The 13482-nt window shown below is 45.5% G+C and overlaps 1 protein-coding gene across 1 annotated transcript in view; it reads left to right on the top strand.

Moving 5' to 3' along the window:
* Positions 1–13482, top strand: part of LOC311242137 (glycogen phosphorylase, muscle form-like) — a gene marked incomplete at both ends in the record, with an annotated part of 173511 nt that overhangs the window by 77231 nt on the left and 82798 nt on the right. The window lies entirely within an intron of this gene.

The following is a 13482-nucleotide window of genomic DNA, read 5'->3' as shown; positions in this document are numbered from 1 at the left end:
CATTGTTTTGTATTTCTAATCAAGTCCTCAAAAACAGCATTTTTCTACCTCAAGATCTCGAGCCGTTTTGAGGCTGGGCTCCAACCACTGTGTGCAGCTCATCATGCACCTCTTCATTAACATGCAGCGGTGTCTCTCTGACATCACAAATCGCGCACATTTTCAAATGACTCAGTTCAGTGAGGGTGAATATTGTGAGAGGAGAATTGGAAGAATGCGCCAATATGAGAATTTTGAGACATAGATCATATTAATATAAGTTCACATAGCTAGGAAACAATGCTAAACACTCAAAAAGGTCATTTATAAGATAGTTCCCCTTTAAGACTGCACAAATCATGTTTAAAGCACGAAACAATTCACTCCCGGGTAACATCCAAAAATTCTGTTATATAGAGGGGGGTTACAATTTAGAGGAGAGTCTAACTTCAAGAAACAGGCTGTCATTCAACAATGTATGTATATTTCAGTTTGTGGAGTGAATATGAGTTGCATAAGATAATAGAGTGTGAAGGTATACTGAATACTGTCTATCTGTATATGTCATGTATGTCATATGTTATGATGAATTGAAAATGGGGGACCCTGATGTAAACAAGACGAAAGTCTTTCTCTGGTCTGCATCCCCTTAACAATTGTGTGTATTGAGCCGTACTGTATTGTACCCATTCTGCAATCTGTTAATAAAGTTTTCAATCAATCAATCAATCAATCAATCAATCAATCAATCAATCAATCAATCAATCAAGGGGGTAGGAATACATACGTTTACACTTCATTATATACTCCTGCTTGTTTGTTTTTTAATCTGTTTATTACTTGTTTTTTATTATTTATTTTCAATTTATGTTCGAAATAAATAAACGCATTCATTCAAGATATTGTGTGAGCAAAAGTATAGTTAATTTACTCCCTCGAGTCTGGCCCCGCGCGGATCTCGCAGCTGTGCCCGCACAGTGCAATACTCCAATTCAGCCATTGGGTGGGTGGCGCTGCTGAGCGGCCGTCACAGCGCGGCCGTCAGCGCGCGGCCCTGAGAGCGCCGCTGGCTCTGCGGCTCTGCAGCTGCATGCTTCACCGGGGTGATAATCTGGCGCGCCATGTAAAAAGTCGCACGCCTGACATATCGGCATGTAACTCGAGAACCGATGCACGGATTTTGGCGAATTAGATGGCATTCCAACAGTAACGAATAGCGCTTTAATTCGGTAATTTATATGTTCGGCGAAAAATGCAGTCCCGAGCCTTCAGATGCTCGCAAAGGGCCGTGAAACTGAAACTGAAACTGAAAAACAATGAAACCCCGGACATTCCCATGAATTTATAAACCCCCCCCCCGGACTCCCCGGACAGGGCGTGAAAATAGGACATGTCCGGGCAAAAGAGGACGTTTGGTCACCCTATGTATAGTAGTGTACATAGGAACCAGTTTCTCAGGAACTTAGCATGTCTTTTGTTTATCATGCAGATCTCGTGTCTTACCTATTTTCTTTATTCTATGCCTATTTTATTATTATATTTTGCACAATCAATGCGGGCATGACCACCCGCATTTCACTGTATGCCCTGGTATGTATGTGACAAATAAACCTTCTATAATATAATAATAATAATAAAGATTATTGATTCTTCTCAACCAAGTGTTTACTAGTATTGTAATATCACCCCGGACCCTCCCCTTCTCAACCAAGTGTTTACTAGTATTGTAATATCACCCCGGACCCTCCCCTTCTCAACCAAGTGTTTACTAGTATTGTAATATCACCCGGACCCTCCCCTTCTCAACCAAGTGTTAACTAGTATTGTAATATCACCCGGACCCTCCCCTTCTCAACCAAGTGTTAACTAGTATTGTAATATCACCCCGGACCCTCCCCTTCTCAACCAAGTCATGGGGCTGCTCCATTATGGCAAAAATCATAATCCTGATTATTTTGATTGATATTGAAATCACGATTATATTAAACATGATTACTCATTGATTGTGATGACGATAGATTTATTTTAATCTTTCTTTTCAACCGAAGGCTGCCACTCTGTCATCTCCTACAAGTTACCAAATGCGTTTAAAAATAACTGGAGAAACGGTCCGTGGCTCCCTCCTCCCTCTCAACATGAGCTGGAACTACTGTTTGGGCTTTCACTTGTGAAGGAAGGGTGCGCCGCCTGCATCTACAACACGAGACTACATGAGAGCACTGCGGCATATGGCACAATAATTGTTTTATCTTGATTATTTTGTTTTCATGATCGTGGGAAGACAAAATCATAATTTTAATTTAAAGGGGAACTATCTTATAAATGGCCTTTTTCAGTGTTTAGCATTGTTTCCTAGCTATGTGGACTTATATTAATATGATCTATGTCTCTAATTCTCATATTGGCACATTCTTCCAATTCTCCTCTCACAATATTCACCCTCACTGAACTGAGTCATCTGAAAATGTGATGATTTGTGATGTCAGAGAGACACCGCTGCATGATAACTTGTGCGGGTGCTGAGACTCGTACCCACTCCACACAGTCAGCTCAAAACGGCTTAAGATCTTGAGGTAGAAAAATGCTGTTTTTGAGGACTTGATTAGAAATACAAAACAATGAATTAATTTTTTTTTAAATTACAGAGGTGTTCCATAAACTCACAGGAATTGTGTAAAAGTGCCCAAACAGTGAAAGAAATAGTAAAATAGTTCCCCTTTAAACTCGATTAATCGCCCAGCCCTACCATGCATTGTACTGGTGTTGTAAAGTTTGATTATTCTTTGGGAATAGGCCCCTTTCAAGTTGGTTACAAATAAATAAATAAGATCTTGATTTTGAAACAAGAACAGATCCTCCTCCACTGTGTCTATGTGAGAGTAGAATACGATGTCCCCTAGCTGTGCTGCACGCCGTTTGCTGTCCTGTACAGTTACCTTCCTCTGGCTCTGGATCTGTTTCACACCCTCGCCAAGGACTAATGGCAATCCAGATTTATACGATAGACAGGAGGATTATTTCAAAATCGATGATTATATTTTATTGGATGGGATTTTCATGTATGCCCATGAGTGCAGGATGACTCATGACAATATATTGCTAATATGAATGGGGTTCTGATATGAAGTACCAGAAACATACATGTATTCAAGTGGATACGGGGATATGGTTCCTGATCTCCTCAAGACAGTTTGGCAGGGGCATAGCAAAGAATTCTGGGCTCTGTGCACAACATGTCCACATCCGCCACTCATGCACCTTCAGACGATCTAACACACTTGTACTAGAGGAAAGAACCAAGGCACTCGACTTATAGTGAAAAAGAGATTAAATGCCTTTATTTCATTGGCAAGTTCTTCAATAACTCATTTTATTAATACATTTAACCATGTTTTAACCATGTTCTGTTTTTTTCTCATTCCATCAAGACATATTCATTACCCTCTACCAAAGAGCACCTTCTTTTCTTTTCTTTTTTTACAACTATTACTTTCAAGAAGCTCTCCATTTCCATGGAGATCTAACAAATTAATTGACTTAACGATTCTATTATTCCATAGTGGAAATAATTGCCTGTTATTAGTACACGTTCAAAAAGTTACCCCTGTTGAAGGGTCAGTTCCACTACCCCCCCCCCCCCCCCCCCCCCCCCCCCCCCCCTGCTACGCCCCTGCTACGCCCCTGCAGATTGGGCCAGCGTGTTACAGATTGCCAGCAGGCAGCTATGGCGGTGTCTATCAGCTGGAATGACCTTGTGATCTGGAATTGAGAAGGCACTTGTCTGCCAAGCTCCAAAGCCAGGCCCGTTTCTTGCCATATGCGGACTATGCGGTTGCATAGGGCCTCCAAAGCCACCAGGGGCCCCCTAAAAAATAATGTACATCAATTACAAGCAATATAGACAATATGGTTAATATTTGCCATTTACATCTGCTGGATCACATTTATCAATAAAGGTGCTATTCGTTTCTTTTGTGATAAAATATAATGTCTGTAAAAAAATATATTTATAATCAAGACATGAATGGAAATCATGTTTATTTTGAAAAGGATAAATGAAACCAGGTGGAGGCAGACAGTGAAGGTACACAGTAAACCTTCCCGTTGAATTTTTACCATATTTACTTGTTTTCACCTACAATTTACACACTTATTTTATATGTTCAATGAACATTGAAATAATTATTCATTGTATCATTTCTCTTTTAGTAAACATTGGAAACAGGTCCCACAGACCAGAACACCACACAGCCATCTCCTTCCTCCCAGGAGCCTTCTATCTTTCTTTATTTGTTTCTTGTTGTTCTTACAACACACTCAGGCGTATATAACCACCACCGACATAATGACTTCCACACCCCATCTCTCTTACAGTTTATTGATTTCTCACATAAACAAACAAACAAATACATAGATGCATGAATTATTGGTTAATCCATTTTTACCATGTGGTCTGTGTGTGCGTGTGTGTGCGTGTGTGTGTGTGTGTGTGTGTGTGTGTGTGTGTGTGTGTGTGTGTGTGTGTGTGTGTGTGTGTGTGTGTGTCTCTGTGTCTCTGTGTCTGTGTGTGTGTGTGTGTGTGTGTGTGTGTGTGTGTGTGTGTGTGTGTGTGTGTGTGTGTGTGTGTGTGTGTGTGTGTGTGTGTAGATCACACAGTGCTGTACCTTTAAGGACAGACCTGCAGGCTGTCTGCTCAGAGTCACAACACTGTACCTTTAAGAGCTGCAGGCTGCCTGCTCGCGTCTATGCCTTCTACAACGCCGCTCGGTTTCCGGGTTCCTCTGATTGGCCACTAAGCCCACATGACCCTACGCTAGCACGCCCCCCTTACGCCTGAGAGTCACACACAGCTAGTGGCAGGCAGAGAGCCTTGCTACTACTAGCCGAGTGATGAATGAAAATGTATCTGTTTCACCTAACAACACTATTGCTCCGTGATCATAGCCATCCATCTCTAAAGCTAACCACTATTTGTAAAAGCCACAACCACGTTACCATATGTAATAATGTAAATCATTGTGTCGTTGTACATATTGTGTATACACCGTTAGAAGCTAACGTAGCTTAGCTTGGTAGCTATTGTTGTGCTAACAACATCCCGACACCCAGCTTGTTAGCCAGCATGAATGCCCGATGTAGAACCTGCCCTCCCTATCCCCCTCCACCCTCTCCTCTGACATACTATCCGCTCTACCTTTGAGTGACACCTTCTCTGCTCTCTCCACAGAGATGGCAACCTCCACCCTCCTTTCAGCCCTTGCAACCTCCTTCAACAAGCTCTGTCCCCTCGTTGAGAAACCTGCCCGCCGTTCCCCACCCAGTCCATGGCTGACAGATCCAGTGAGAGAACAAAGACAGGTCCTGAGAGCAGCTGAAAGGAAGTATAGAAAGTCACGCCTCACTGACACGCCTCACTGACATCAACACATATCACAACCTCTTGTTAACATTCTCCAAAACCATCACTAATGCCAAAGCTTCTTTCTTCCACCATAGGATCGAGGCCTCTGTCAAGAATCTTCGCAAACTGCATCCTACCATGTCCTCCCTCCTCACTCCCCCCCACCCCCCCCCCCTCATCTTTCTCTGCCGAAGACTTTGCGATCTTCTTTGAGGAAAAAGTGGAGAACATCCGCAGCTCCTTCTCCCAACCCCCACCCATTACAAATGCTGAATCGAGAACCTCATCCTTCACTCTGTCATCTTTCTCTCCCATTACAGAAGCAGAGACCCTGACACTGGTAACGTCGAACCGTCCGACTACTTGCCAGCTGGACCAGCTACCCTCCCCACTCCTCCAGACCATAGCACCAGACATCCTCCCATTCCTAACTGCAACCATCAACTCCTCACTCAACTCGGGGGTGGTCCCCACCTCCCTAAAACAAGCCAGAGTCACGCCGCTCATAAAAAAAAAACCTGAACCCTACCGTCATAGGCAACTACCGTCCTGTCTCTCTTCTTTCCTTCCTTTCTAAAACACTTGAACGTGCTGTATCCAACCAACTTACTGCTTATCTCTTACAGAATGACCTCCTAGACCCTAATCAGTCAGGCTTCAGAGACTCATTGCGGTCACAGAGGCACTTCACTTAGCAAAAGCGAAAGGCCTCTCCTCTGTCCTGATTCTCCTAGATCTATCTGCAGCCTTCGACACAGTCAACCACCAGATCCTCCTTGCGGCCCTCGCAGGAATGGGAGTGGCTGGCTCTGCGCTGACATGGCTGTCATCATACCTCATACCTCTTTTAGTCAGATAGTAAATTATATTGACCATATTGATCAAATTGTTTACACTGCCTGTGTTGTCTTTTACTACCTGTATACTGTGTTGTTTTACTACCTGTACCCCTCCCCCCTCCCCCCCATGCTGCTATGATGCCTGAATTTCCCCAAGGGGATCAATAAAGGAATATCTATCTATCTATCAATGACCGCTCCTACCAAGTGTCATGGAGAGGGACCTTGTCGGCCACCCGCCCCCTGCGGACGGGTGTCCCCCAGGGCTCGGTTTTAGGACCCCTTCTCTTCTCCCTCTACACTAAATCACTGGGTAACATTATCACGTCTCATGGCTTCTCCTACCATTGTTATGCCGACGATACTCAACTCTTCCTCTCCTTCCCTCCCTCAGATATCCACGTCTCTGAGCAGATCTTGGCCTGTCTGTCCGACATCTCCGCCTGGATGACGACCAACCACCTCAAACTGAACCTAAGCAAAACAGAATTGCTCCACCTGCCGGCCAAATCCTCCCCCCTAACCGACTTTTCAATCACAGTTGAGAATGCAGCTGTGACTGCGTCCCCGACCGCCAAGAACCTTGGTGTTGTCCTCGACGACCAGTTGAACTTCTCTGCTCACATCGCAGCGACGACCAGAACCTGCCGATTCCTCCTGAGCAACGTCAGAAGGATCCACCCCTTCCTGACAAAAGAAGCCACCCAACTCCTCGTCCAATCAACAGTCATCTCCTGCCTCGACTACTGCAATGCACTGCTCGCTGGCCTCCCGGCCACTGCCACTAAGCCTCTTCAACTCATTCAGAACGCAGCGGCCCGCCTGATCTCAAACCTACCGAAGTCGGCCCATGTCACCCCACTTCTTAGGGACCTGCACTGGCACCCCATTGCTGCACGAATCCGCTTCAAGGCCCTCGACCTAGCATACCGTGCGGCAAAGGGAACCGCTCCCGCCTACCTCCGGTCAATGGTCTCTAACTACACACCCTCAAGACCCCTACGCTCTGCATCTTCTGGCCGCCTCAGACCTACTCCTATCCAAGCTCCGGGAGGGTCATCAAAGAGAAGTCGCCTATTCTCAGTCCTTGCCCCACAATGGTGGAATGAACTACCCACCCCAGTTAGGACAGCCGAATCACGTCCAATCTTTCGCCGTCGGCTATAGACGCACTTATTCAACCATTATCTGAATTAAAAAAAATAAAATTATAAAAAAAAAAAAATCTAACCCTAACTAACCGTACTGTCATGCACTTGTCCTAATAAACTAACCTACACTGTAGCACTCAACACTTTGATGAACATTGTTGCTCAGTTGATAGAGTTGTGCCCTTCCTGATGGCTTGTCGTACAGAACTTGTAAGTCGCTTTGGATAAAAGCGTCAGCTAAATGACTAAATGTAAATGTAAATGTAGAAGGCATAGACGCAGGTCGCTTGTTGGCCGGCATGAGTGCCCGATTTGGGGTGGTTCTCTCCTCTTTGTGTGCCTTTGTCCTCGCGGGTGTTCTGCCGGGGGAGCTTGTGGACGCGACAATAGTGGTGGTTGTAGGGTGTTTGAGCTTGTAGCGTTAGTTAGCGCATAGCGATCGTTAGCTTCTAACGGTGTATACACAATATGTACAACGACACAATGATCAAACACCTTATAAATACTATTGTCATGTTCATAAGTTCCCTGACAGAATACTTGTGAGGACAAGGGTATACAAGGAGGAAAGAACCATTTTAAATCGGGTATTCATGCTGGCTAACAAGCTGGGTGTCGGGATGTTGTTAGCACAACAATAGCTACCAAGCTAAGCTACGTTAGCTTCTAACAGTGTATACACAATATGTACAACGACACAATGATTTACATTATTACATATGGTAACGTGGTTGTGGCTTTTACAAATAGTGGATCGCTTTAGAGATGGATGGCTATGATCACGGAGCAATAGTGTTGTTAGGTGAAACAGATACATTTTCATTCATCACTCAGCTAGTAGTAGCAAGGATCTCTGCCTGCCACTAGCTGTGTGTGACTCTCAGGCGTAAGGGGGGCGTGCTAGCGTAGGGTCACGTGGGCTTAGTGGCCAATCAGAGGAACCCGGAAACCGAGCGGCGTTGTAGAAGGCATAGACGCTGCCTGCTCAGAGTCACAACACTGTACCTTTAAGAGCTGCAGGCTGTCTGCTCAGAGTCACAACACAGTACCTTTAAGAGCTGCAGGCTGTCTGCTCAGAGTCACAACACAGTACCTTTAAGAGCTGCAGGCTGTCTGCTCAGAGTCACAACACAGTACCTTTAAGAGCTGCAGGCTGTCTGCTCAGAGTCACAACACTGTACCTTTAAGAGCTGCAGGCTGTCTGCTCAGAGTCACAACACAGCGCTGTACCTTTAAGAGCTGCAGGCTGTCTGCTCAGAGTCACAACACTGTACCTTTAAGAGCTGCAGGCTGTCTGCTTAGAGTCACAACACTGTACCTTTAAGAGCTGCAGGCTGCCTGCTCAGAGTCACAACACTGTACCTTTAAGAGCTGCAGGCTGTCTGCTCAGAGTCACAACACTGTACCTTTAAGAGCTGCAGGCTGTCTGCTCAGAGTCACAACACAGCGCTGTACCTTTAAGAGCTGCAGGCTGTCTGCTCAGAGTCACAACACTGTACCTTTAAGAGCTGCAGGCTGTCTGCTCAGAGTCACAACACAGCGCTGTACCTTTAAGAGCTGCAGGCTGCCTGCTCAGAGTCACAACACAGCGCTGTACCTTTAAGAGCTGCAGGCTGTCTGCTCAGAGTCACAACACAGCGCTGTACCTTTAAGAGCTGCAGGCTGTCTGCTCAGAGTCACAACACTGTACCTTTAAGAGCTGCAGGCTGTCTGCTCAGAGTCACAACACAGTACCTTTAAGAGCTGCAGGCTGTCTGCTCAGAGTCACAACACAGCGCTGTACCTTTAAGAGCTGCAGGCTGTCTGCTCAGAGTCACAAGACTGTACCTTTAAGAGCTGCAGGCTGTCTGCTCAGAGTCACAACACTGTACCTTTAAGAGCTGCAGGCTGTCTGCTCAGAGTCACAACACTGTACCTTTAAGAGCTGCAGGCTGTCTGCTCAGAGTCACAACACTGTACCTTTAAGAGCTGCAGGCTGTCTGCTCAGAGTCACAACACTGTACCTTTAAGAGCTGCAGGCTGTCTGCTCAGAGTCACAACACTGTACCTTTAAGAGCTGCAGGCTGTCTGCTCAGAGTCACAACACAGCGCTGTACCTTTAAGAGCTGCAGGCTGTCTGCTCAGAGTCACAACACTGTACCTTTAAGAGCTGCAGGCTGTCTGCTCAGAGTCACAACACAGCGCTGTACCTTTAAGAGCTGCAGGCTGTCTGCTCAGAGTCACAACACAGCGCTGTACCTTTAAGAGCTGCAGGCTGTCTGCTCAGAGTCACAACACTGTACCTTTAAGAGCTGCAGGCTGTCTGCTCAGAGTCACAACACTGTACCTTTAAGAGCTGCAGGCTGTCTGCTCAGAGTCACAACACTGTACCTTTAAGAGCTGCAGGCTGTCTGCTCAGAGTCACAACACTGTACCTTTAAGAAGCTGCAGGCTGTCTGCTCAGAGTCACAACACAGCGCTGTACCTTTAAGAGCTGCAGGCTGCCTGCTCAGAGTCACAACACAGCGCTGTACCTTTAAGAGCTGCAGGCTGTCTGCTCAGAGTCACAACACAGCGCTGTACCTTTAAGAGCTGCAGGCTGTCTGCTCAGAGTCACAACACAGCGCTGTACCTTTAAGAGCTGCAGGCTGTTCTGCTCAGAGTCACAACACAACACTGTACCTTTAAGAGCTGCAGGCTGTCTGCTCAGAGTCACAAACACAGTGCTGGCATTGCCTCCAACATCACTCCTCCATCACATATCAAGCTGATAAAAAAAAAAGAAAAAAAAAAGATCCCCTCTGCCTCTCTGAATTAATCACCTGCTGCCTGTTTACAGTTGCTGTTTTCTCATTTAAAAGAGAATCTCATGTTTTACGTCCCGCGGCTATGTGCTGGCAATAAAGAATTAAAACGATGAGAAGCGAGAGAGAGAGAGAGAGGAAGAGAGCGAAAGAGGGGGGAGAGAGAGAGAGAGAGAGAGTAAGAATAAACAACAGTAATTTCATGTCGGGTTCTTTTCTTTCATCGTTTCGTCCCGTTGACCCTGGGTTGTTGGCAGGTTGGTCGGTGTTGATTCTAGCCCCACAATCAATTCATTTTAATCACAATGGGCCAGCATGGGGGGGGGGGGGGGGTGGGGGGGGGGGGGGGGGGGGGGGGGGGGGGGGGGGGGGGGGGGGGGGGGGGGGGGGGGGAGGGGGGGGGGTGGGGGGGGGGGGGTTTGGACGACGCTAATTGATTGGCAGGTATTTGCATAATACAGTATGCGACAAAATGTCAGGGCTGGCCTGACCTGAGCAGGCTGTTGGCACAACAAACTGATGAGGGTAGTTTATCATGCGGCCCACACTCCGTGGAGCAGGGTCCCGCGCCCCCCGCTATTGTTAGGCGTCGTCAGTCACCTGTCGTGCCACGGAGAGCTCAGCGAGGGGGAGAGGGAGATGAGGAGAGAAGGGGAAGGTAGAGAGAGACAGAAGGGATGTCGTAGAGCCGAGTGAGGAGAGGAGAGTATCCCAGCAGGGAGAGAGAGAGAGAGATTGAAAGAGGGCAGAGGAGGAGGAGGAGGAGGAGGAGGAGGGAGAGGAGGAGGGAGAGGGAGAAACTGTGATTGTTGAAAAGAAGTTGTGTGACAAGTCAGAGATCCGTGGATGGATGGGTGGATGACATAAATGCACGTGTAGAGTTTTTTTTATGTATTCACATACTAAATATATAATCATCTACTTTATATATTCAATACTAAAGACTAGGGATGGTCCGATATTAATCGGGCCTACCGATATTATCGGCCCGATATCGGCATTAAAATGTGATATCGGAAAATATCGGTATCGGTTTCAAAATAAATAATAATAATAATATTTTTTTTACATTTCTATAACCTTTATTTACCCAGGCAAGCAAGTAAGAACAAATTCTGATTTTATTTGTTGTCAAAAGTATGCATAATGTTGTGTTAATTCCACAACAAGAGATATGTAATGTAATGACCTGAAATTATTCCATTTTTGGGGGGCGGGGGGTGGGGGGGGGGGGGGGGGGGGCGGGGGGGGGGGGGGGGGGGGGGTGTGGGGTTGATATCGGTATCGGTTGATATCGGTATCGGAAATTAAGAGTTGGACAATATCAGTATATCGGTATCGGTAAAAAGCCAATATCGAGCATCCCTACTAAAGACATATCATACTTTATGTATTCAGTATGTAAAATAATATATATCATACTTTATGTATTCAATACTAAAGATACATAATACTTTATGTATTCAATACTAAAGATATATCATACTTTATGTATAACTTTTCAGAGGTTACTCCCCTCTAACATTATTTGTATCTCAAAGTGAAAAATAGAACCATAATACTTAATACAATCCGACTGCCTCGTTGATCTGAAACCTAATGATGAGCCGGGGATCATCCAACATTTACATCCTGGTCTTTTGAAGGCCATATAGCAGGCTCAGTTGTCAAGCTAGTGCAAAGCTATTGATATAATATCTAATATCACAAGGAATCCATTGACACCAAGCATGTCATACTAGCTTACCGGGAAAGGGGCTAAATATCACTCCACAGTTGTACTTTCTATACCGCAGACTCCAATAGAGATCGAATATAAGACAACCTCACATCAGGCCTAATTTGCAGCAAGAAAACAGCATTGTCTTTTATTCAGGACAATACAGTACTTACTACAGTGCTGCTGTGGGTCTACTGTTCATGTAGACAGGGTGACTGTGGCTCTGGAGGTAGAGCAGTCGTCTGTTAATCCGGAGGTTCCTGGTTCGATTCCCGCTCCTCCAGGGCAGCGTGTCAAAGTGTCCTTGAGCAAGACACTTAACCCCTGACTGCTCCCGATGAGCAGGTCGGCACCTTGCATGGTTGCCTCCGCCGTCGGTGTGTGAGTGAATGGGTCAAATGTGAGGAACAAATTGTAAAAGCGCTATATAAATGCAGCCATTTACCATTTATGTAGATGAATATATTATGGATCAGTGCAGGTGGAGGGTGTTCTTTTTTGCATTATACAATATCACTCCCTCCAGGGGATACACAATGTCATGGCTCTTCAGTTGCTGATGGATTTATTCAGCTACTGTAGATGCATTTATCTAGGCAGTCATTCAATCCACCATCGAATCGTTTAAACATATATGCAATGTACAAATAAGCACAAATAAATATACAGACTGGAAAGCTAACATGTCATGTAGTACTATATGCACGCTATGTACATGACACAAAATAAACATGACTCGCTGGCCGCACATAACCAAGAGGGAATGAGTCCAGTTTCCAAACACACAATCTTCCAAAAAATAAAAAAAACCAAGTTGTTCAATATCACCAATCTTACACAATAAAAACTTTTTTCTTCTTCTTGGGCGCTTGGAAACAAGTGCAATTATCGCAAAGAGGTGCATGCTTTCAATGTGAGCCTATAGCCCGTGTAACACCGAAAAGTGTCCCTGTACAACATGAAATGTAAACACACTTCCTGCGTAGTCTTAATACAAACAAACCCAATATTCAAGAAAATAAATCACGGAACAAATATGTGGTTGCTGTTTCCCACTTAGGCCAAGCAGCAGACTACAGGAATCCCCTTAGTGCAGGTGTACTCTTCATATAAAGTAAACAGTCATTATCACCATAATAATTACCCAACTACAATTCCCTACACGCAGCCTGGGCGGAATGGGGGGCCAGCGCGTGGGGGGGGGTGAGTCATTAATACTGCACATAATAATAAAGTGTATTAACGACGGGATGTTTCTTTTTTTAAACCAATTAGCTGCCTGAACAACCTATACGGTCATGAAGTTGGTCTCTGCAGGGACTTCAATCACCAGAGCGTGCTGCTCTATTAACCCTCTCACTGCCGCACTACCACAAACGGTTAACCCTTTCACTGCGACAATAACGGAAGGTTAACCCTTTCACTGCCACACTACAGAAGGTTAACCCTTTACCGTCGGTAGTAGTAGTAGGATAGTAAAGGGTTGACCTTCTGTAGTGCGGCAGTGAAAGGGTTAAATGAGCTCCCTGCCGAGACCCTCCGGGAAGCCATGGAATGTGGCCCCTACAAATGTCCTAACATAGTTGTACAGTAAATGACCAAGTAAGGC

The sequence above is a fragment of the Notolepis coatsorum genome (assembly GCF_963971535.1).
Source record: "Notolepis coatsorum genome assembly, chromosome: 15".
Taxonomy (NCBI): domain Eukaryota; kingdom Metazoa; phylum Chordata; class Actinopteri; order Aulopiformes; family Paralepididae; genus Notolepis; species Notolepis coatsorum.
The sequence above is the reverse complement of the archived record's forward strand: the minus strand, read 5'-3'. Positions and strand labels throughout refer to the sequence as shown.